General features: G+C 34.5%; 20 non-coding genes across 20 annotated transcripts; all 20 read left to right on the top strand.

Annotated features, from left to right (window-relative positions):
- The first annotated feature begins 95 nt into the window (after positions 1 to 95).
- Positions 96 to 187, top strand: TRNAR-UCU (transfer RNA arginine (anticodon UCU)). Its single transcript is given in 2 exon segments — positions 96 to 132; positions 152 to 187. It is a non-coding gene; the product is annotated as a tRNA-Arg (tRNA).
- A 1,410-nt stretch (positions 188 to 1,597) lies between these two features.
- TRNAK-UUU (transfer RNA lysine (anticodon UUU)) lies at positions 1,598 to 1,670 on the top strand. Its single transcript has one exon. It is a non-coding gene; the product is annotated as a tRNA-Lys (tRNA).
- A 309-nt stretch (positions 1,671 to 1,979) lies between these two features.
- Positions 1,980 to 2,071, top strand: TRNAR-UCU (transfer RNA arginine (anticodon UCU)). The gene is given in 2 exon segments: positions 1,980 to 2,016; positions 2,036 to 2,071. It is a non-coding gene; the product is annotated as a tRNA-Arg (tRNA).
- A 1,410-nt stretch (positions 2,072 to 3,481) lies between these two features.
- Positions 3,482 to 3,554, top strand: TRNAK-UUU (transfer RNA lysine (anticodon UUU)). The gene has a single exon. It is a non-coding gene; the product is annotated as a tRNA-Lys (tRNA).
- Positions 3,555 to 3,863: 309 nt separating this feature from the next.
- TRNAR-UCU (transfer RNA arginine (anticodon UCU)) lies at positions 3,864 to 3,955 on the top strand. Its single transcript is given in 2 exon segments — positions 3,864 to 3,900; positions 3,920 to 3,955. It is a non-coding gene; the product is annotated as a tRNA-Arg (tRNA).
- Positions 3,956 to 5,365: 1,410 nt separating this feature from the next.
- TRNAK-UUU (transfer RNA lysine (anticodon UUU)) lies at positions 5,366 to 5,438 on the top strand. The gene has a single exon. It is a non-coding gene; the product is annotated as a tRNA-Lys (tRNA).
- A 309-nt stretch (positions 5,439 to 5,747) lies between these two features.
- TRNAR-UCU (transfer RNA arginine (anticodon UCU)) lies at positions 5,748 to 5,839 on the top strand. The gene is given in 2 exon segments: positions 5,748 to 5,784; positions 5,804 to 5,839. It is a non-coding gene; the product is annotated as a tRNA-Arg (tRNA).
- Positions 5,840 to 7,249: 1,410 nt separating this feature from the next.
- Positions 7,250 to 7,322, top strand: TRNAK-UUU (transfer RNA lysine (anticodon UUU)). Its single transcript has one exon. It is a non-coding gene; the product is annotated as a tRNA-Lys (tRNA).
- Positions 7,323 to 7,631: 309 nt separating this feature from the next.
- TRNAR-UCU (transfer RNA arginine (anticodon UCU)) lies at positions 7,632 to 7,723 on the top strand. Its single transcript is given in 2 exon segments — positions 7,632 to 7,668; positions 7,688 to 7,723. It is a non-coding gene; the product is annotated as a tRNA-Arg (tRNA).
- A 1,410-nt stretch (positions 7,724 to 9,133) lies between these two features.
- On the top strand, positions 9,134 to 9,206 carry TRNAK-UUU (transfer RNA lysine (anticodon UUU)). Its single transcript has one exon. It is a non-coding gene; the product is annotated as a tRNA-Lys (tRNA).
- Positions 9,207 to 9,515: 309 nt separating this feature from the next.
- Positions 9,516 to 9,607, top strand: TRNAR-UCU (transfer RNA arginine (anticodon UCU)). The gene is given in 2 exon segments: positions 9,516 to 9,552; positions 9,572 to 9,607. It is a non-coding gene; the product is annotated as a tRNA-Arg (tRNA).
- Positions 9,608 to 11,017: 1,410 nt separating this feature from the next.
- TRNAK-UUU (transfer RNA lysine (anticodon UUU)) lies at positions 11,018 to 11,090 on the top strand. The gene has a single exon. It is a non-coding gene; the product is annotated as a tRNA-Lys (tRNA).
- A 309-nt stretch (positions 11,091 to 11,399) lies between these two features.
- TRNAR-UCU (transfer RNA arginine (anticodon UCU)) lies at positions 11,400 to 11,491 on the top strand. The gene is given in 2 exon segments: positions 11,400 to 11,436; positions 11,456 to 11,491. It is a non-coding gene; the product is annotated as a tRNA-Arg (tRNA).
- Positions 11,492 to 12,901: 1,410 nt separating this feature from the next.
- On the top strand, positions 12,902 to 12,974 carry TRNAK-UUU (transfer RNA lysine (anticodon UUU)). Its single transcript has one exon. It is a non-coding gene; the product is annotated as a tRNA-Lys (tRNA).
- Positions 12,975 to 13,283: 309 nt separating this feature from the next.
- TRNAR-UCU (transfer RNA arginine (anticodon UCU)) lies at positions 13,284 to 13,375 on the top strand. Its single transcript is given in 2 exon segments — positions 13,284 to 13,320; positions 13,340 to 13,375. It is a non-coding gene; the product is annotated as a tRNA-Arg (tRNA).
- A 1,410-nt stretch (positions 13,376 to 14,785) lies between these two features.
- Positions 14,786 to 14,858, top strand: TRNAK-UUU (transfer RNA lysine (anticodon UUU)). The gene has a single exon. It is a non-coding gene; the product is annotated as a tRNA-Lys (tRNA).
- A 309-nt stretch (positions 14,859 to 15,167) lies between these two features.
- TRNAR-UCU (transfer RNA arginine (anticodon UCU)) lies at positions 15,168 to 15,259 on the top strand. The gene is given in 2 exon segments: positions 15,168 to 15,204; positions 15,224 to 15,259. It is a non-coding gene; the product is annotated as a tRNA-Arg (tRNA).
- Positions 15,260 to 16,669: 1,410 nt separating this feature from the next.
- Positions 16,670 to 16,742, top strand: TRNAK-UUU (transfer RNA lysine (anticodon UUU)). The gene has a single exon. It is a non-coding gene; the product is annotated as a tRNA-Lys (tRNA).
- Positions 16,743 to 17,051: 309 nt separating this feature from the next.
- Positions 17,052 to 17,143, top strand: TRNAR-UCU (transfer RNA arginine (anticodon UCU)). Its single transcript is given in 2 exon segments — positions 17,052 to 17,088; positions 17,108 to 17,143. It is a non-coding gene; the product is annotated as a tRNA-Arg (tRNA).
- A 1,410-nt stretch (positions 17,144 to 18,553) lies between these two features.
- Positions 18,554 to 18,626, top strand: TRNAK-UUU (transfer RNA lysine (anticodon UUU)). Its single transcript has one exon. It is a non-coding gene; the product is annotated as a tRNA-Lys (tRNA).
- Positions 18,627 to 18,729: the final 103 nt, after the last annotated feature.

Below are 18,729 nucleotides of genomic sequence, written 5' to 3'. Positions count from 1 at the left end.
TGATTATAGTATCCTATCAACTTTGTAAAGTTGATCATCAGTTGCTTGCTCATTATTTTATTTCAGAATTTCTGAAAAGTTTCTTGGTGCAGGTTGGCTCTGTGGCGCAATGGATAGCGCATTGGACTTCTAGGAAAATGTTAAAAAAGGCATTCAAAGGCTGTGGGTTCGAATCCCACCAGAGTCAATATTATTGCTCAATTTCTTTCATAACGAATTGAAATAGCAATAAACAATGCAGCTTCAGCTTCACCCAAAATCATTTACCAAAATAGCCTTTGAAAGAAGGCCTGTTTTAAACAAAGAGTGCTTGAATAGAAAACATTGTATAATCAATATGCAAGAGGAAATTGTCAGGTGTACTGATGAAAATATAATTTACTAGATAGTAGGAGTTTCGGCCCTTTCTCAATTGTATACTGTCACTGAAGAAGCATGAATTCTAAGTCAGCAGAAAATGAGATAGTACATATTTCAGGACTTAAAATAGATGACATTTAATGCTGAGGTTTCAAAAGTTTGAAATATCAGTTCACTATCAAACGCTACATAATGCTTGTCAATATATGCAATCATATTCATAAATATAGTGTCGGTTGGTATCCTTCCACATTGTTTTAAGATGAATTGAAGATGAAAGTTAGTAGACACTGGATAGTTCAGTGAGTGGCACAGCAGACTTTTAATATGAGTGTCCAGGTTTGAAGTTCCTGTTCAGGCAGTGTGTTATGTTTAAGAAGATGCACTCTTGAAGTTTCCACTGCTTGATGAATAAGATATTACATTAAGGGAATTGCAAAACCTTCTTATATGGAGTTGTTAAACTCCTTGCTGTTTTATCTGTGCTATGCCTTTTGAGTCGACTTAACACTTAACCAACTGCATTGTATGGTTTGACATGTTGAATATCATTTTTGCTATTCAATGCTCAACATAAATCCAGGATCATAGATTCCTAACAACTTTATAAAGTTGATGAGCAGCTGCTAGCTCATTATTTTATTTGATCATTTCTGTCCGACATCCTAAAAAGATTGGCTCTGTGGCACAATGGATACTGCTTTGGCTTTCAAGAGTAATGTAAAGAAGGCAGTCAAAAGTTGTGGTTTTGAATCCCACCAGAGGCAATGTTGTCCTACATTTCTTTTATAATGAATTGAAATTGCAATAAATAATGCAGCTTCTTCTTGCTCTGAAATCATTCACCAAAATGGCCTTTGAAAGAAGCCCTTTTTTCAACCGACACCACTTGAATAGAAAATATTGTATAATCTACATATAAGAGGAAATTGACAGGTAGACTGAGTAAAATATAATGTATTAGGCAGTAAGAGTTTTTGGTCCTTTCTTGATTGTGTATTGTCAATGAAGAAGCATGAATTCCGAATCAGCAGAAAATGAGATGGTACAAATTTCAGGACTTAAAGAGATAAAATATAATGCTGAGATGTCAAAAGCTTGAAATATCAATTCATGATAAAACTCTACGTATTGATTATCAATATATGTAATGATAATAATAAATGATTGTCAGTAAATGTAAGCTTGGTATCCTTCCAAATTGTTTTAATGTGATTTGAAGATTAGAGTAAGCAGAGCCTGGATAGCTCAGTCGGTAGAGCATCAGACTTTTAATCTGAGGGTCCAGGGTTCAAGTCCCTGTTCAGGCGGGGTGCTATGTTTAAGAAGAAGTACTCTTTTAGTTTCTATTGCATGATGAACAAGATATTACATTGACAGAATTGCAAAACCTTCTTAAATGGAGTTTTTTAAATTGTCAAGATTTTATCCGTCAGAGGCCTTTTGAGTAGACTTATCCAACTGTATCATGTAGTTTGGCATGTTGAATATCTTTTTCCCCATGCAATGCTCAACATGTAACCATGATTATAGTATCCTATCAACTTTGTAAAGTTGATCATCAGTTGCTGGCTCATTATTTTATTTCAGAATTTCTGAAAAGTTTCTTGGTGCAGGTTGGCTCTGTGGCGCAATGGATAGCGCATTGGACTTCTAGGAAAATGTTAAAAAAGGCATTCAAAGGCTGTGGGTTCGAATCCCACCAGAGTCAATATTATTGCTCAATTTCTTTCATAACGAATTGAAATAGCAATAAACAATGCAGCTTCAGCTTCACCCAAAATCATTTACCAAAATAGCCTTTGAAAGAAGGCCTGTTTTAAACAAAGAGTGCTTGAATAGAAAACATTGTATAATCAATATGCAAGAGGAAATTGTCAGGTGTACTGATGAAAATATAATTTACTAGATAGTAGGAGTTTCGGCCCTTTCTCAATTGTATACTGTCACTGAAGAAGCATGAATTCTAAGTCAGCAGAAAATGAGATAGTACATATTTCAGGACTTAAAATAGATGACATTTAATGCTGAGGTTTCAAAAGTTTGAAATATCAGTTCACTATCAAACGCTACATAATGCTTGTCAATATATGCAATCATATTCATAAATGTAGTGTCGGTTGGTATCCTTCCACATTGTTTTAAGATGAATTGAAGATGAAAGTTAGTAGACACTGGATAGTTCAGTGAGTGGCACAGCAGACTTTTAATATGAGTGTCCAAGTTTGAAGTTCCTGTTCAGGCAGTGTGTTACGTTTAAGAAGATGCACTCTTGAAGTTTCCACTGCTTGATGAATAAGATATTACATTAAGGGAATTGCAAAACCTTCTTATATGGAGTTGTTAAACTCCTTGCTGTTTTATCTGTGCTATGCCTTTTGAGTCGACTTAACACTTAACCAACTGCATTGTATGGTTTGACATGTTGAATATCATTTTTGCTATTCAATGCTCAACATAAATCCAGGATCATAGATTCCTAACAACTTTATAAAGTTGATGAGCAGCTGCTAGCTCATTATTTTATTTGATCATTTCTGTCCGACATCCTAAAAAGATTGGCTCTGTGGCACAATGGATACTGCTTTGGCTTTCAAGAGTAATGTAAAGAAGGCAGTCAAAAGTTGTGGTTTTGAATCCCACCAGAGGCAATGTTGTCCTACATTTCTTTTATAATGAATTGAAATTGCAATAAATAATGCAGCTTCTTCTTGCTCTGAAATCATTCACCAAAATGGCCTTTGAAAGAAGCCCTTTTTTCAACCGACACCACTTGAATAGAAAATATTGTATAATCTACATATAAGAGGAAATTGACAGGTAGACTGAGTAAAATATAATGTATTAGGCAGTAAGAGTTTTTGGTCCTTTCTTAATTGTGTATTGTCAATGAAGAAGCATGAATTCCGAATCAGCAGAAAATGAGATGGTACAAATTTCAGGACTTAAAGAGATAAAATATAATGCTGAGATGTCAAAAGCTTGAAATATCAATTCATGATAAAACTCTACATATTGATTATCAATATATGTAATGATAATAATAAATGATTGTCAGTAAATGTAAGGTTGGTATCCTTCCAAATTGTTTTAATGTGATTTGAAGATTAGAGTAAGCAGAGCCTGGATAGCTCAGTCGGTAGAGCATCAGACTTTTAATCTGAGGGTCCAGGGTTCAAGTCCCTGTTCAGGCGGGGTGCTATGTTTAAGAAGAAGTACTCTTTTAGTTTCTATTGCATGATGAACAAGATATTACATTGACAGAATTGCAAAACCTTCTTAAATGGAGTTTTTTAAATTGTCAAGATTTTATCCGTCAGAGGCCTTTTGAGTAGACTTATCCAACTGTATCATGTAGTTTGGCATGTTGAATATCTTTTTCCCCATGCAATGCTCAACATGTAACCATGATTATAGTATCCTATCAACTTTGTAAAGTTGATCATCAGTTGCTTGCTCATTATTTTATTTCAGAATTTCTGAAAAGTTTCTTGGTGCAGGTTGGCTCTGTGGCGCAATGGATAGCGCATTGGACTTCTAGGAAAATGTTAAAAAAGGCATTCAAAGGCTGTGGGTTCGAATCCCACCAGAGTCAATATTATTGCTCAATTTCTTTCATAACGAATTGAAATAGCAATAAACAATGCAGCTTCAGCTTCACCCAAAATCATTTACCAAAATAGCCTTTGAAAGAAGGCCTGTTTTAAACAAAGAGTGCTTGAATAGAAAACATTGTATAATCAATATGCAAGAGGAAATTGTCAGGTGTACTGATGAAAATATAATTTACTAGATAGTAGGAGTTTCGGCCCTTTCTCAATTGTATACTGTCACTGAAGAAGCATGAATTCTAAGTCAGCAGAAAATGAGATAGTACATATTTCAGGACTTAAAATAGATGACATTTAATGCTGAGGTTTCAAAAGTTTGAAATATCAGTTCACTATCAAACGCTACATAATGCTTGTCAATATATGCAATCATATTCATAAATATAGTGTCGGTTGGAATCCTTCCACATTGTTTTAAGATGAATTGAAGATGAAAGTTAGTAGACACTGGATAGTTCAGTGAGTGGCACAGCAGACTTTTAATATGAGTGTCCAGGTTTGAAGTTCCTGTTCAGGCAGTGTGTTATGTTTAAGAAGATGCACTCTTGAAGTTTCCACTGCTTGATGAATAAGATATTACATTAAGGGAATTGCAAAACCTTCTTATATGGAGTTGTTAAACTCCTTGCTGTTTTATCTGTGCTATGCCTTTTGAGTCGACTTAACACTTAACCAACTGCATTGTATGGTTTGACATGTTGAATATCATTTTTGCTATTCAATGCTCAACATAAATCCAGGATCATAGATTCCTAACAACTTCATAAAGTTGATGAGCAGCTGCTAGCTCATTATTTTATTTGATCATTTCTGTCCGACATCCTAAAAAGATTGGCTCTGTGGCACAATGGATAGTGCTTTGGCTTTCAAGAGTAATGTAAAGAAGGCATTCAAAAGTTGTGGTTTTGAATCCCACCAGAGGCAATGTTGTCCTACATTTCTTTTATAATGAATTGAAATTGCAATAAATAATGCAGCTTCTTCTTGCTCTGAAATCATTCACCAAAATGGCCTTTGAAAGAAGGCCTATTTTCAACCGACACCACTTGAATAGAAAATATTGTATAATCTACATATAAGAGGAAATTGACAGGTATACTGAGTAAAATATAATGTATTAGGCAGTAAGAGTTTTTGGTCCTTTCTTGATTGTGTATTGTCAATGAAGAAGCATGAATTCCGAATCAGCAGAAAATGAGATGGTACAAATTTCAGGACTTAAAGAGATAAAATATAATGCTGAGATGTCAAAAGCTTGAAATATCAATTCATGATAAAACTCTACGTATTGATTATCAATATATGTAATGATAATAATAAATGATTGTCAGTAAATGTAAGCTTGGTATCCTTCCAAATTGTTTTAATGTGATTTGAAGATTAGAGTAAGCAGAGCCTGGATAGCTCAGTCGGTAGAGCATCAGACTTTTAATCTGAGGGTCCAGGGTTCAAGTCCCTGTTCAGGCGGGGTGCTATGTTTAAGAAGAAGTACTCTTTTAGTTTCTATTGCATGATGAACAAGATATTACATTGACAGAATTGCAAAACCTTCTTAAATGGAGTTTTTTAAATTGTCAAGATTTTATCCGTCAGAGGCCTTTTGAGTAGACTTATCCAACTGTATCATGTAGTTTGGCATGTTGAATATCTTTTTCCCCATGCAATGCTCAACATGTAACCATGATTATAGTATCCTATCAACTTTGTAAAGTTGATCATCAGTTGCTTGCTCATTATTTTATTTCAGAATTTCTGAAAAGTTTCTTGGTGCAGGTTGGCTCTGTGGCGCAATGGATAGCGCATTGGACTTCTAGGAAAATGTTAAAAAAGGCATTCAAAGGCTGTGGGTTCGAATCCCACCAGAGTCAATATTATTGCTCAATTTCTTTCATAACGAATTGAAATAGCAATAAACAATGCAGCTTCAGCTTCACCCAAAATCATTTACCAAAATAGCCTTTGAAAGAAGGCCTGTTTTAAACAAAGAGTGCTTGAATAGAAAACATTGTATAATCAATATGCAAGAGGAAATTGTCAGGTGTACTGATGAAAATATAATTTACTAGATAGTAGGAGTTTCGGCCCTTTCTCAATTGTATACTGTCACTGAAGAAGCATGAATTCTAAGTCAGCAGAAAATGAGATAGTACATATTTCAGGACTTAAAATAGATGACATTTAATGCTGAGGTTTCAAAAGTTTGAAATATCAGTTCACTATCAAACGCTACATAATGCTTGTCAATATATGCAATCATATTCATAAATATAGTGTCGGTTGGTATCCTTCCACATTGTTTTAAGATGAATTGAAGATGAAAGTTAGTAGACACTGGATAGTTCAGTGAGTGGCACAGCAGACTTTTAATATGAGTGTCCAGGTTTGAAGTTCCTGTTCAGGCAGTGTGTTATGTTTAAGAAGATGCACTCTTGAAGTTTCCACTGCTTGATGAATAAGATATTACATTAAGGGAATTGCAAAACCTTCTTATATGGAGTTGTTAAACTCCTTGCTGTTTTATCTGTGCTATGCCTTTTGAGTCGACTTAACACTTAACCAACTGCATTGTATGGTTTGACATGTTGAATATCATTTTTGCTATTCAATGCTCAACATAAATCCAGGATCATAGATTCCTAACAACTTTATAAAGTTGATGAGCAGCTGCTAGCTCATTATTTTATTTGATCATTTCTGTCCGACATCCTAAAAAGATTGGCTCTGTGGCACAATGGATACTGCTTTGGCTTTCAAGAGTAATGTAAAGAAGGCAGTCAAAAGTTGTGGTTTTGAATCCCACCAGAGGCAATGTTGTCCTACATTTCTTTTATAATGAATTGAAATTGCAATAAATAATGCAGCTTCTTCTTGCTCTGAAATCATTCACCAAAATGGCCTTTGAAAGAAGCCCTTTTTTCAACCGACACCACTTGAATAGAAAATATTGTATAATCTACATATAAGAGGAAATTGACAGGTAGACTGAGTAAAATATAATGTATTAGGCAGTAAGAGTTTTTGGTCCTTTCTTAATTGTGTATTGTCAATGAAGAAGCATGAATTCCGAATCAGCAGAAAATGAGATGGTACAAATTTCAGGACTTAAAGAGATAAAATATAATGCTGAGATGTCAAAAGCTTGAAATATCAATTCATGATAAAACTCTACATATTGATTATCAATATATGTAATGATAATAATAAATGATTGTCAGTAAATGTAAGGTTGGTATCCTTCCAAATTGTTTTAATGTGATTTGAAGATTAGAGTAAGCAGAGCCTGGATAGCTCAGTCGGTAGAGCATCAGACTTTTAATCTGAGGGTCCAGGGTTCAAGTCCCTGTTCAGGCGGGGTGCTATGTTTAAGAAGAAGTACTCTTTTAGTTTCTATTGCATGATGAACAAGATATTACATTGACAGAATTGCAAAACCTTCTTAAATGGAGTTTTTTAAATTGTCAAGATTTTATCCGTCAGAGGCCTTTTGAGTAGACTTATCCAACTGTATCACGTAGTTTGGCATGTTGAATATCTTTTTCCCCATGCAATGCTCAACATGTAACCATGATTATAGTATCCTATCAACTTTGTAAAGTTGATCATCAGTTGCTTGCTCATTATTTTATTTCAGAATTTCTGAAAAGTTTCTTGGTGCAGGTTGGCTCTGTGGCGCAATGGATAGCGCATTGGACTTCTAGGAAAATGTTAAAAAAGGCATTCAAAGGCTGTGGGTTCGAATCCCACCAGAGTCAATATTATTACTCAATTTCTTTCATAACGAATTGAAATAGCAATAAACAATGCAGCTTCAGCTTCACCCAAAATCATTTACCAAAATAGCCTTTGAAAGAAGGCCTGTTTTAAACAAAGAGTGCTTGAATAGAAAACATTGTATAATCAATATGCAAGAGGAAATTGTCAGGTGTACTGATGAAAATATAATTTACTAGATAGTAGGAGTTTCGGCCCTTTCTCAATTGTATACTGTCACTGAAGAAGCATGAATTCTAAGTCAGCAGAAAATGAGATAGTACATATTTCAGGACTTAAAATAGATGACATTTAATGCTGAGGTTTCAAAAGTTTGAAATATCAGTTCACTATCAAACGCTACATAATGCTTGTCAATATATGCAATCATATTCATAAATATAGTGTCGGTTGGAATCCTTCCACATTGTTTTAAGATGAATTGAAGATGAAAGTTAGTAGACACTGGATAGTTCAGTGAGTGGCACAGCAGACTTTTAATATGAGTGTCCAGGTTTGAAGTTCCTGTTCAGGCAGTGTGTTATGTTTAAGAAGATGCACTCTTGAAGTTTCCACTGCTTGATGAATAAGATATTACATTAAGGGAATTGCAAAACCTTCTTATATGGAGTTGTTAAACTCCTTGCTGTTTTATCTGTGCTATGCCTTTTGAGTCGACTTAACACTTAACCAACTGCATTGTATGGTTTGACATGTTGAATATCATTTTTGCTATTCAATGCTCAACATAAATCCAGGATCATAGATTCCTAACAACTTCATAAAGTTGATGAGCAGCTGCTAGCTCATTATTTTATTTGATCATTTCTGTCCGACATCCTAAAAAGATTGGCTCTGTGGCACAATGGATACTGCTTTGGCTTTCAAGAGTAATGTAAAGAAGGCAGTCAAAAGTTGTGGTTTTGAATCCCACCAGAGGCAATGTTGTCCTACATTTCTTTTATAATGAATTGAAATTGCAATAAATAATGCAGCTTCTTCTTGCTCTGAAATCATTCACCAAAATGGCCTTTGAAAGAAGCCCTTTTTTCAACCGACACCACTTGAATAGAAAATATTGTATAATCTACATATAAGAGGAAATTGACAGGTAGACTGAGTAAAATATAATGTATTAGGCAGTAAGAGTTTTTGGTCCTTTCTTAATTGTGTATTGTCAATGAAGAAGCATGAATTCCGAATCAGCAGAAAATGAGATGGTACAAATTTCAGGACTTAAAGAGATAAAATATAATGCTGAGATGTCAAAAGCTTGAAATATCAATTCATGATAAAACTCTACATATTGATTATCAATATATGTAATGATAATAATAAATGATTGTCAGTAAATGTAAGGTTGGTATCCTTCCAAATTGTTTTAATGTGATTTGAAGATTAGAGTAAGCAGAGCCTGGATAGCTCAGTCGGTAGAGCATCAGACTTTTAATCTGAGGGTCCAGGGTTCAAGTCCCTGTTCAGGCGGGGTGCTATGTTTAAGAAGAAGTACTCTTTTAGTTTCTATTGCATGATGAACAAGATATTACATTGACAGAATTGCAAAACCTTCTTAAATGGAGTTTTTTAAATTGTCAAGATTTTATCCGTCAGAGGCCTTTTGAGTAGACTTATCCAACTGTATCATGTAGTTTGGCATGTTGAATATCTTTTTCCCCATGCAATGCTCAACATGTAACCATGATTATAGTATCCTATCAACTTTGTAAAGTTGATCATCAGTTGCTTGCTCATTATTTTATTTCAGAATTTCTGAAAAGTTTCTTGGTGCAGGTTGGCTCTGTGGCGCAATGGATAGTGCATTGGACTTCTAGGAAAATGTTAAAAAAGGCATTCAAAGGCTGTGGGTTCGAATCCCACCAGAGTCAATATTATTGCTCAATTTCTTTCATAACGAATTGAAATAGCAATAAACAATGCAGCTTCAGCTTCACCCAAAATCATTTACCAAAATAGCCTTTGAAAGAAGGCCTGTTTTAAACAAAGAGTGCTTGAATAGAAAACATTGTATAATCAATATGCAAGAGGAAATTGTCAGGTGTACTGATGAAAATATAATTTACTAGATAGTAGGAGTTTCGGCCCTTTCTCAATTGTATACTGTCACTGAAGAAGCATGAATTCTAAGTCAGCAGAAAATGAGATAGTACATATTTCAGGACTTAAAATAGATGACATTTAATGCTGAGGTTTCAAAAGTTTGAAATATCAGTTCACTATCAAACGCTACATAATGCTTGTCAATATATGCAATCATATTCATAAATATAGTGTCGGTTGGAATCCTTCCACATTGTTTTAAGATGAATTGAAGATGAAAGTTAGTAGACACTGGATAGTTCAGTGAGTGGCACAGCAGACTTTTAATATGAGTGTCCAGGTTTGAAGTTCCTGTTCAGGCAGTGTGTTATGTTTAAGAAGATGCACTCTTGAAGTTTCCACTGCTTGATGAATAAGATATTACATTAAGGGAATTGCAAAACCTTCTTATATGGAGTTGTTAAACTCCTTGCTGTTTTATCTGTGCTATGCCTTTTGAGTCGACTTAACACTTAACCAACTGCATTGTATGGTTTGACATGTTGAATATCATTTTTGCTATTCAATGCTCAACATAAATCCAGGATCATAGATTCCTAACAACTTTATAAAGTTGATGAGCAGCTGCTAGCTCATTATTTTATTTGATCATTTCTGTCCGACATCCTAAAAAGATTGGCTCTGTGGCACAATGGATACTGCTTTGGCTTTCAAGAGTAATGTAAAGAAGGCAGTCAAAAGTTGTGGTTTTGAATCCCACCAGAGGCAATGTTGTCCTACATTTCTTTTATAATGAATTGAAATTGCAATAAATAATGCAGCTTCTTCTTGCTCTGAAATCATTCACCAAAATGGCCTTTGAAAGAAGCCCTTTTTTCAACCGACACCACTTGAATAGAAAATATTGTATAATCTACATATAAGAGGAAATTGACAGGTAGACTGAGTAAAATATAATGTATTAGGCAGTAAGAGTTTTTGGTCCTTTCTTAATTGTGTATTGTCAATGAAGAAGCATGAATTCCGAATCAGCAGAAAATGAGATGGTACAAATTTCAGGACTTAAAGAGATAAAATATAATGCTGAGATGTCAAAAGCTTGAAATATCAATTCATGATAAAACTCTACATATTGATTATCAATATATGTAATGATAATAATAAATGATTGTCAGTAAATGTAAGGTTGGTATCCTTCCAAATTGTTTTAATGTGATTTGAAGATTAGAGTAAGCAGAGCCTGGATAGCTCAGTCGGTAGAGCATCAGACTTTTAATCTGAGGGTCCAGGGTTCAAGTCCCTGTTCAGGCGGGGTGCTATGTTTAAGAAGAAGTACTCTTTTAGTTTCTATTGCATGATGAACAAGATATTACATTGACAGAATTGCAAAACCTTCTTAAATGGAGTTTTTTAAATTGTCAAGATTTTATCCGTCAGAGGCCTTTTGAGTAGACTTATCCAACTGTATCATGTAGTTTGGCATGTTGAATATCTTTTTCCCCATGCAATGCTCAACATGTAACCATGATTATAGTATCCTATCAACTTTGTAAAGTTGATCATCAGTTGCTTGCTCATTATTTTATTTCAGAATTTCTGAAAAGTTTCTTGGTGCAGGTTGGCTCTGTGGCGCAATGGATAGCGCATTGGACTTCTAGGAAAATGTTAAAAAAGGCATTCAAAGGCTGTGGGTTCGAATCCCACCAGAGTCAATATTATTGCTCAATTTCTTTCATAACGAATTGAAATAGCAATAAACAATGCAGCTTCAGCTTCACCCAAAATCATTTACCAAAATAGCCTTTGAAAGAAGGCCTGTTTTAAACAAAGAGTGCTTGAATAGAAAACATTGTATAATCAATATGCAAGAGGAAATTGTCAGGTGTACTGATGAAAATATAATTTACTAGATAGTAGGAGTTTCGGCCCTTTCTCAATTGTATACTGTCACTGAAGAAGCATGAATTCTAAGTCAGCAGAAAATGAGATAGTACATATTTCAGGACTTAAAATAGATGACATTTAATGCTGAGGTTTCAAAAGTTTGAAATATCAGTTCACTATCAAACGCTACATAATGCTTGTCAATATATGCAATCATATTCATAAATATAGTGTCGGTTGGAATCCTTCCACATTGTTTTAAGATGAATTGAAGATGAAAGTTAGTAGACACTGGATAGTTCAGTGAGTGGCACAGCAGACTTTTAATATGAGTGTCCAGGTTTGAAGTTCCTGTTCAGGCAGTGTGTTATGTTTAAGAAGATGCACTCTTGAAGTTTCCACTGCTTGATGAATAAGATATTACATTAAGGGAATTGCAAAACCTTCTTATATGGAGTTGTTAAACTCCTTGCTGTTTTATCTGTGCTATGCCTTTTGAGTCGACTTAACACTTAACCAACTGCATTGTATGGTTTGACATGTTGAATATCATTTTTGCTATTCAATGCTCAACATAAATCCAGGATCATAGATTCCTAACAACTTCATAAAGTTGATGAGCAGCTGCTAGCTCATTATTTTATTTGATCATTTCTGTCCGACATCCTAAAATGATTGGCTCTGTGGCACAATGGATAGTGCTTTGGCTTTCAAGAGTAATGTAAAGAAGGCATTCAAAAGTTGTGGTTTTGAATCCCACCAGAGGCAATGTTGTCCTACATTTCTTTTATAATGAATTGAAATTGCAATAAATAATGCAGCTTCTTCTTGCTCTGAAATCATTCACCAAAATGGCCTTTGAAAGAAGGCCTATTTTCAACCGACACCACTTGAATAGAAAATATTGTATAATCTACATATAAGAGGAAATTGACAGGTATACTGAGTAAAATATAATGTATTAGGCAGTAAGAGTTTTTGGTCCTTTCTTGATTGTGTATTGTCAATGAAGAAGCATGAATTCCGAATCAGCAGAAAATGAGATGGTACAAATTTCAGGACTTAAAGAGATAAAATATAATGCTGAGATGTCAAAAGCTTGAAATATCAATTCATGATAAAACTCTACGTATTGATTATCAATATATGTAATGATAATAATAAATGATTGTCAGTAAATGTAAGCTTGGTATCCTTCCAAATTGTTTTAATGTGATTTGAAGATTAGAGTAAGCAGAGCCTGGATAGCTCAGTCGGTAGAGCATCAGACTTTTAATCTGAGGGTCCAGGGTTCAAGTCCCTGTTCAGGCGGGGTGCTATGTTTAAGAAGAAGTACTCTTTTAGTTTCTATTGCATGATGAACAAGATATTACATTGACAGAATTGCAAAACCTTCTTAAATGGAGTTTTTTAAATTGTCAAGATTTTATCCGTCAGAGGCCTTTTGAGTAGACTTATCCAACTGTATCATGTAGTTTGGCATGTTGAATATCTTTTTCCCCATGCAATGCTCAACATGTAACCATGATTATAGTATCCTATCAACTTTGTAAAGTTGATCATCAGTTGCTTGCTCATTATTTTATTTCAGAATTTCTGAAAAGTTTCTTGGTGCAGGTTGGCTCTGTGGCGCAATGGATAGCGCATTGGACTTCTAGGAAAATGTTAAAAAAGGCATTCAAAGGCTGTGGGTTCGAATCCCACCAGAGTCAATATTATTGCTCAATTTCTTTCATAACGAATTGAAATAGCAATAAACAATGCAGCTTCAGCTTCACCCAAAATCATTTACCAAAATAGCCTTTGAAAGAAGGCCTGTTTTAAACAAAGAGTGCTTGAATAGAAAACATTGTATAATCAATATGCAAGAGGAAATTGTCAGGTGTACTGATGAAAATATAATTTACTAGATAGTAGGAGTTTCGGCCCTTTCTCAATTGTATACTGTCACTGAAGAAGCATGAATTCTAAGTCAGCAGAAAATGAGATAGTACATATTTCAGGACTTAAAATAGATGACATTTAATGCTGAGGTTTCAAAAGTTTGAAATATCAGTTCACTATCAAACGCTACATAATGCTTGTCAATATATGCAATCATATTCATAAATATAGTGTCGGTTGGTATCCTTCCACATTGTTTTAAGATGAATTGAAGATGAAAGTTAGTAGACACTGGATAGTTCAGTGAGTGGCACAGCAGACTTTTAATATGAGTGTCCAGGTTTGAAGTTCCTGTTCAGGCAGTGTGTTATGTTTAAGAAGATGCACTCTTGAAGTTTCCACTGCTTGATGAATAAGATATTACATTAAGGGAATTGCAAAACCTTCTTATATGGAGTTGTTAAACTCCTTGCTGTTTTATCTGTGCTATGCCTTTTGAGTCGACTTAACACTTAACCAACTGCATTGTATGGTTTGACATGTTGAATATCATTTTTGCTATTCAATGCTCAACATAAATCCAGGATCATAGATTCCTAACAACTTTATAAAGTTGATGAGCAGCTGCTAGCTCATTATTTTATTTGATCATTTCTGTCCGACATCCTAAAAAGATTGGCTCTGTGGCACAATGGATACTGCTTTGGCTTTCAAGAGTAATGTAAAGAAGGCAGTCAAAAGTTGTGGTTTTGAATCCCACCAGAGGCAATGTTGTCCTACATTTCTTTTATAATGAATTGAAATTGCAATAAATAATGCAGCTTCTTCTTGCTCTGAAATCATTCACCAAAATGGCCTTTGAAAGAAGCCCTTTTTTCAACCGACACCACTTGAATAGAAAATATTGTATAATCTACATATAAGAGGAAATTGACAGGTAGACTGAGTAAAATATAATGTATTAGGCAGTAAGAGTTTTTGGTCCTTTCTTGATTGTGTATTGTCAATGAAGAAGCATGAATTCCGAATCAGCAGAAAATGAGATGGTACAAATTTCAGGACTTAAAGAGATAAAATATAATGCTGAGATGTCAAAAGCTTGAAATATCAATTCATGATAAAACTCTACATATTGATTATCAATATATGTAATGATAATAATAAATGATTGTCAGTAAATGTAAGGTTGGTATCCTTCCAAATTGTTTTAATGTGATTTGAAGATTAGAGTAAGCAGAGCCTGGATAGCTCAGTCGGTAGAGCATCAGACTTTTAATCTGAGGGTCCAGGGTTCAAGTCCCTGTTCAGGCGGGGTGCTATGTTTAAGAAGAAGTACTCTTTTAGTTTCTATTGCATGATGAACAAGATATTACATTGACAGAATTGCAAAACCTTCTTAAATGGAGTTTTTTAAATTGTCAAGATTTTATCCGTCAGAGGCCTTTTGAGTAGACTTATCCAACTGTATCATGTAGTTTGGCATGTTGAATATCTTTTTCCCCATGCAATGCTCAACATGTAACCATGATTATAGTATCCTATCAACTTTGTAAAGTTGATCATCAGTTGCTTGCTCATTATTTTATTTCAGAATTTCTGAAAAGTTTCTTGGTGCAGGTTGGCTCTGTGGCGCAATGGATAGCGCATTGGACTTCTAGGAAAATGTTAAAAAAGGCATTCAAAGGCTGTGGGTTCGAATCCCACCAGAGTCAATATTATTGCTCAATTTCTTTCATAACGAATTGAAATAGCAATAAACAATGCAGCTTCAGCTTCACCCAAAATCATTTACCAAAATAGCCTTTGAAAGAAGGCCTGTTTTAAACAAAGAGTGCTTGAATAGAAAACATTGTATAATCAATATGCAAGAGGAAATTGTCAGGTGTACTGATGAAAATATAATTTACTAGATAGTAGGAGTTTCGGCCCTTTCTCAATTGTATACTGTCACTGAAGAAGCATGAATTCTAAGTCAGCAGAAAATGAGATAGTACATATTTCAGGACTTAAAATAGATGACATTTAATGCTGAGGTTTCAAAAGTTTGAAATATCAGTTCACTATCAAACGCTACATAATGCTTGTCAATATATGCAATCATATTCATAAATATAGTGTCGGTTGGTATCCTTCCACATTGTTTTAAGATGAATTGAAGATGAAAGTTAGTAGACACTGGATAGTTCAGTGAGTGGCACAGCAGACTTTTAATATGAGTGTCCAGGTTTGAAGTTCCTGTTCAGGCAGTGTGTTATGTTTAAGAAGATGCACTCTTGAAGTTTCCACTGCTTGATGAATAAGATATTACATTAAGGGAATTGCAAAACCTTCTTATATGGAGTTGTTAAACTCCTTGCTGTTTTATCTGTGCTATGCCTTTTGAGTCGACTTAACACTTAACCAACTGCATTGTATGGTTTGACATGTTGAATATCATTTTTGCTATTCAATGCTCAACATAAATCCAGGATCATAGATTCCTACCAACTTCATAAAGTTGATGAGCAGCTGCTAGCTCATTATTTTATTTGATCATTTCTGTCCGACCTCCTAAAAAGATTGGCTCTGTGGCACAATGGATAGTGCTTTGGCTTTCAAGAGTAATGTAAAGAAGGCATTCAAAAGTTGTGGTTTTGAATCCCACCAGAGGCAATGTTGTCCTACATTTCTTTTATAATGAATTGAAATTGCAATAAATAATGCAGCTTCTTCTTGCTCTGAAATCATTCACCAAAATGGCCTTTGAAAGAAGCCCTTTTTTCAACCGACACCACTTGAATAGAAAATATTGTATAATCTACATATAAGAGGAAATTGACAGGTAGACTGAGTAAAATATAATGTATTAGGCAGTAAGAGTTTTTGGTCCTTTCTTAATTGTGTATTGTCAATGAAGAAGCATGAATTCCGAATCAGCAGAAAATGAGATGGTACAAATTTCAGGACTTAAAGAGATAAAATATAATGCTGAGATGTCAAAAGCTTGAAATATCAATTCATGATAAAACTCTACATATTGATTATCAATATATGTAATGATAATAATAAATGATTGTCAGTAAATGTAAGGTTGGTATCCTTCCAAATTGTTTTAATGTGATTTGAAGATTAGAGTAAGCAGAGCCTGGATAGCTCAGTCGGTAGAGCATCAGACTTTTAATCTGAGGGTCCAGGGTTCAAGTCCCTGTTCAGGCGGGGTGCTATGTTTAAGAAGAAGTACTCTTTTAGTTTCTATTGCATGATGAACAAGATATTACATTGACAGAATTGCAAAACCTTCTTAAATGGAGTTTTTTAAATTGTCAAGATTTTATCCGTCAGAGGCCTTTTGAGTAGACTTATCCAACTGTATCATGTAGTTTGGCATGTTGAATATCTTTTTCCCCATGCAATGCTCAACATGTAACCATGATTATAGTATCCTATCAACTTTGTAAAGTTGATCATCAGTTGCTTGCTCATTATTTTATTTCAGAATTTCTGAAAAGTTTCTTGGTACAGGTTGGCTCTGTGGCGCAATGGATAGCGCATTGGACTTCTAGGAAAATGTTAAAAAAGGCATTCAAAGGCTGTGGGTTCGAATCCCACCAGAGTCAATATTATTGCTCAATTTCTTTCATAACGAATTGAAATAGCAATAAACAATGCAGCTTCAGCTTCACCCAAAATCATTTACCAAAATAGCCTTTGAAAGAAGGCCTGTTTTAAACAAAGAGTGCTTGAATAGAAAACATTGTATAATCAATATGCAAGAGGAAATTGTCAGGTGTACTGATGAAAATATAATTTACTAGATAGTAGGAGTTTCGGCCCTTTCTCAATTGTATACTGTCACTGAAGAAGCATGAATTCTAAGTCAGCAGAAAATGAGATAGTACATATTTCAGGACTTAAAATAGATGACATTTAATGCTGAGGTTTCAAAAGTTTGAAATATCAGTTCACTATCAAACGCTACATAATGCTTGTCAATATATGCAATCATATTCATAAATGTAGTGTCGGTTGGTATCCTTCCACATTGTTTTAAGATGAATTGAAGATGAAAGTTAGTAGACACTGGATAGTTCAGTGAGTGGCACAGCAGACTTTTAATATGAGTGTCCAAGTTTGAAGTTCCTGTTCAGGCAGTGTGTTACGTTTAAGAAGATGCACTCTTGAAGTTTCCACTGCTTGATGAATAAGATATTACATTAAGGGAATTGCAAAACCTTCTTATATGGAGTTGTTAAACTCCTTGCTGTTTTATCTGTGCTATGCCTTTTGAGTCGACTTAACACTTAACCAACTGCATTGTATGGTTTGACATGTTGAATATCATTTTTGCTATTCAATGCTCAACATAAATCCAGGATCATAGATTCCTAACAACTTTATAAAGTTGATGAGCAGCTGCTAGCTCATTATTTTATTTGATCATTTCTGTCCGACATCCTAAAAAGATTGGCTCTGTGGCACAATGGATACTGCTTTGGCTTTCAAGAGTAATGTAAAGAAGGCAGTCAAAAGTTGTGGTTTTGAATCCCACCAGAGGCAATGTTGTCCTACATTTCTTTTATAATGAATTGAAATTGCAATAAATAATGCAGCTTCTTCTTGCTCTGAAATCATTCACCAAAATGGCCTTTGAAAGAAGCCCTTTTTTCAACCGACACCACTTGAATAGAAAATATTGTATAATCTACATATAAGAGGAAATTGACAGGTAGACTGAGTAAAATATAATGTATTAGGCAGTAAGAGTTTTTGGTCCTTTCTTAATTGTGTATTGTCAATGAAGAAGCATGAATTCCGAATCAGCAGAAAATGAGATGGTACAAATTTCAGGACTTAAAGAGATAAAATATAATGCTGAGATGTCAAAAGCTTGAAATATCAATTCATGATAAAACTCTACATATTGATTATCAATATATGTAATGATAATAATAAATGATTGTCAGTAAATGTAAGGTTGGTATCCTTCCAAATTGTTTTAATGTGATTTGAAGATTAGAGTAAGCAGAGCCTGGATAGCTCAGTCGGTAGAGCATCAGACTTTTAATCTGAGGGTCCAGGGTTCAAGTCCCTGTTCAGGCGGGGTGCTATGTTTAAGAAGAAGTACTCTTTTAGTTTCTATTGCATGATGAACAAGATATTACATTGACAGAATTGCAAAACCTTCTTAAATGGAGTTTTTTAA

The sequence above is a fragment of the Pleurodeles waltl genome, unplaced genomic scaffold (genome assembly GCF_031143425.1).
Source record: "Pleurodeles waltl isolate 20211129_DDA unplaced genomic scaffold, aPleWal1.hap1.20221129 scaffold_197, whole genome shotgun sequence".
NCBI classification, from domain to species: domain Eukaryota; kingdom Metazoa; phylum Chordata; class Amphibia; order Caudata; family Salamandridae; genus Pleurodeles; species Pleurodeles waltl.
The sequence above is the reverse complement of the archived record's forward strand: the minus strand, read 5'-3'. Positions and strand labels throughout refer to the sequence as shown.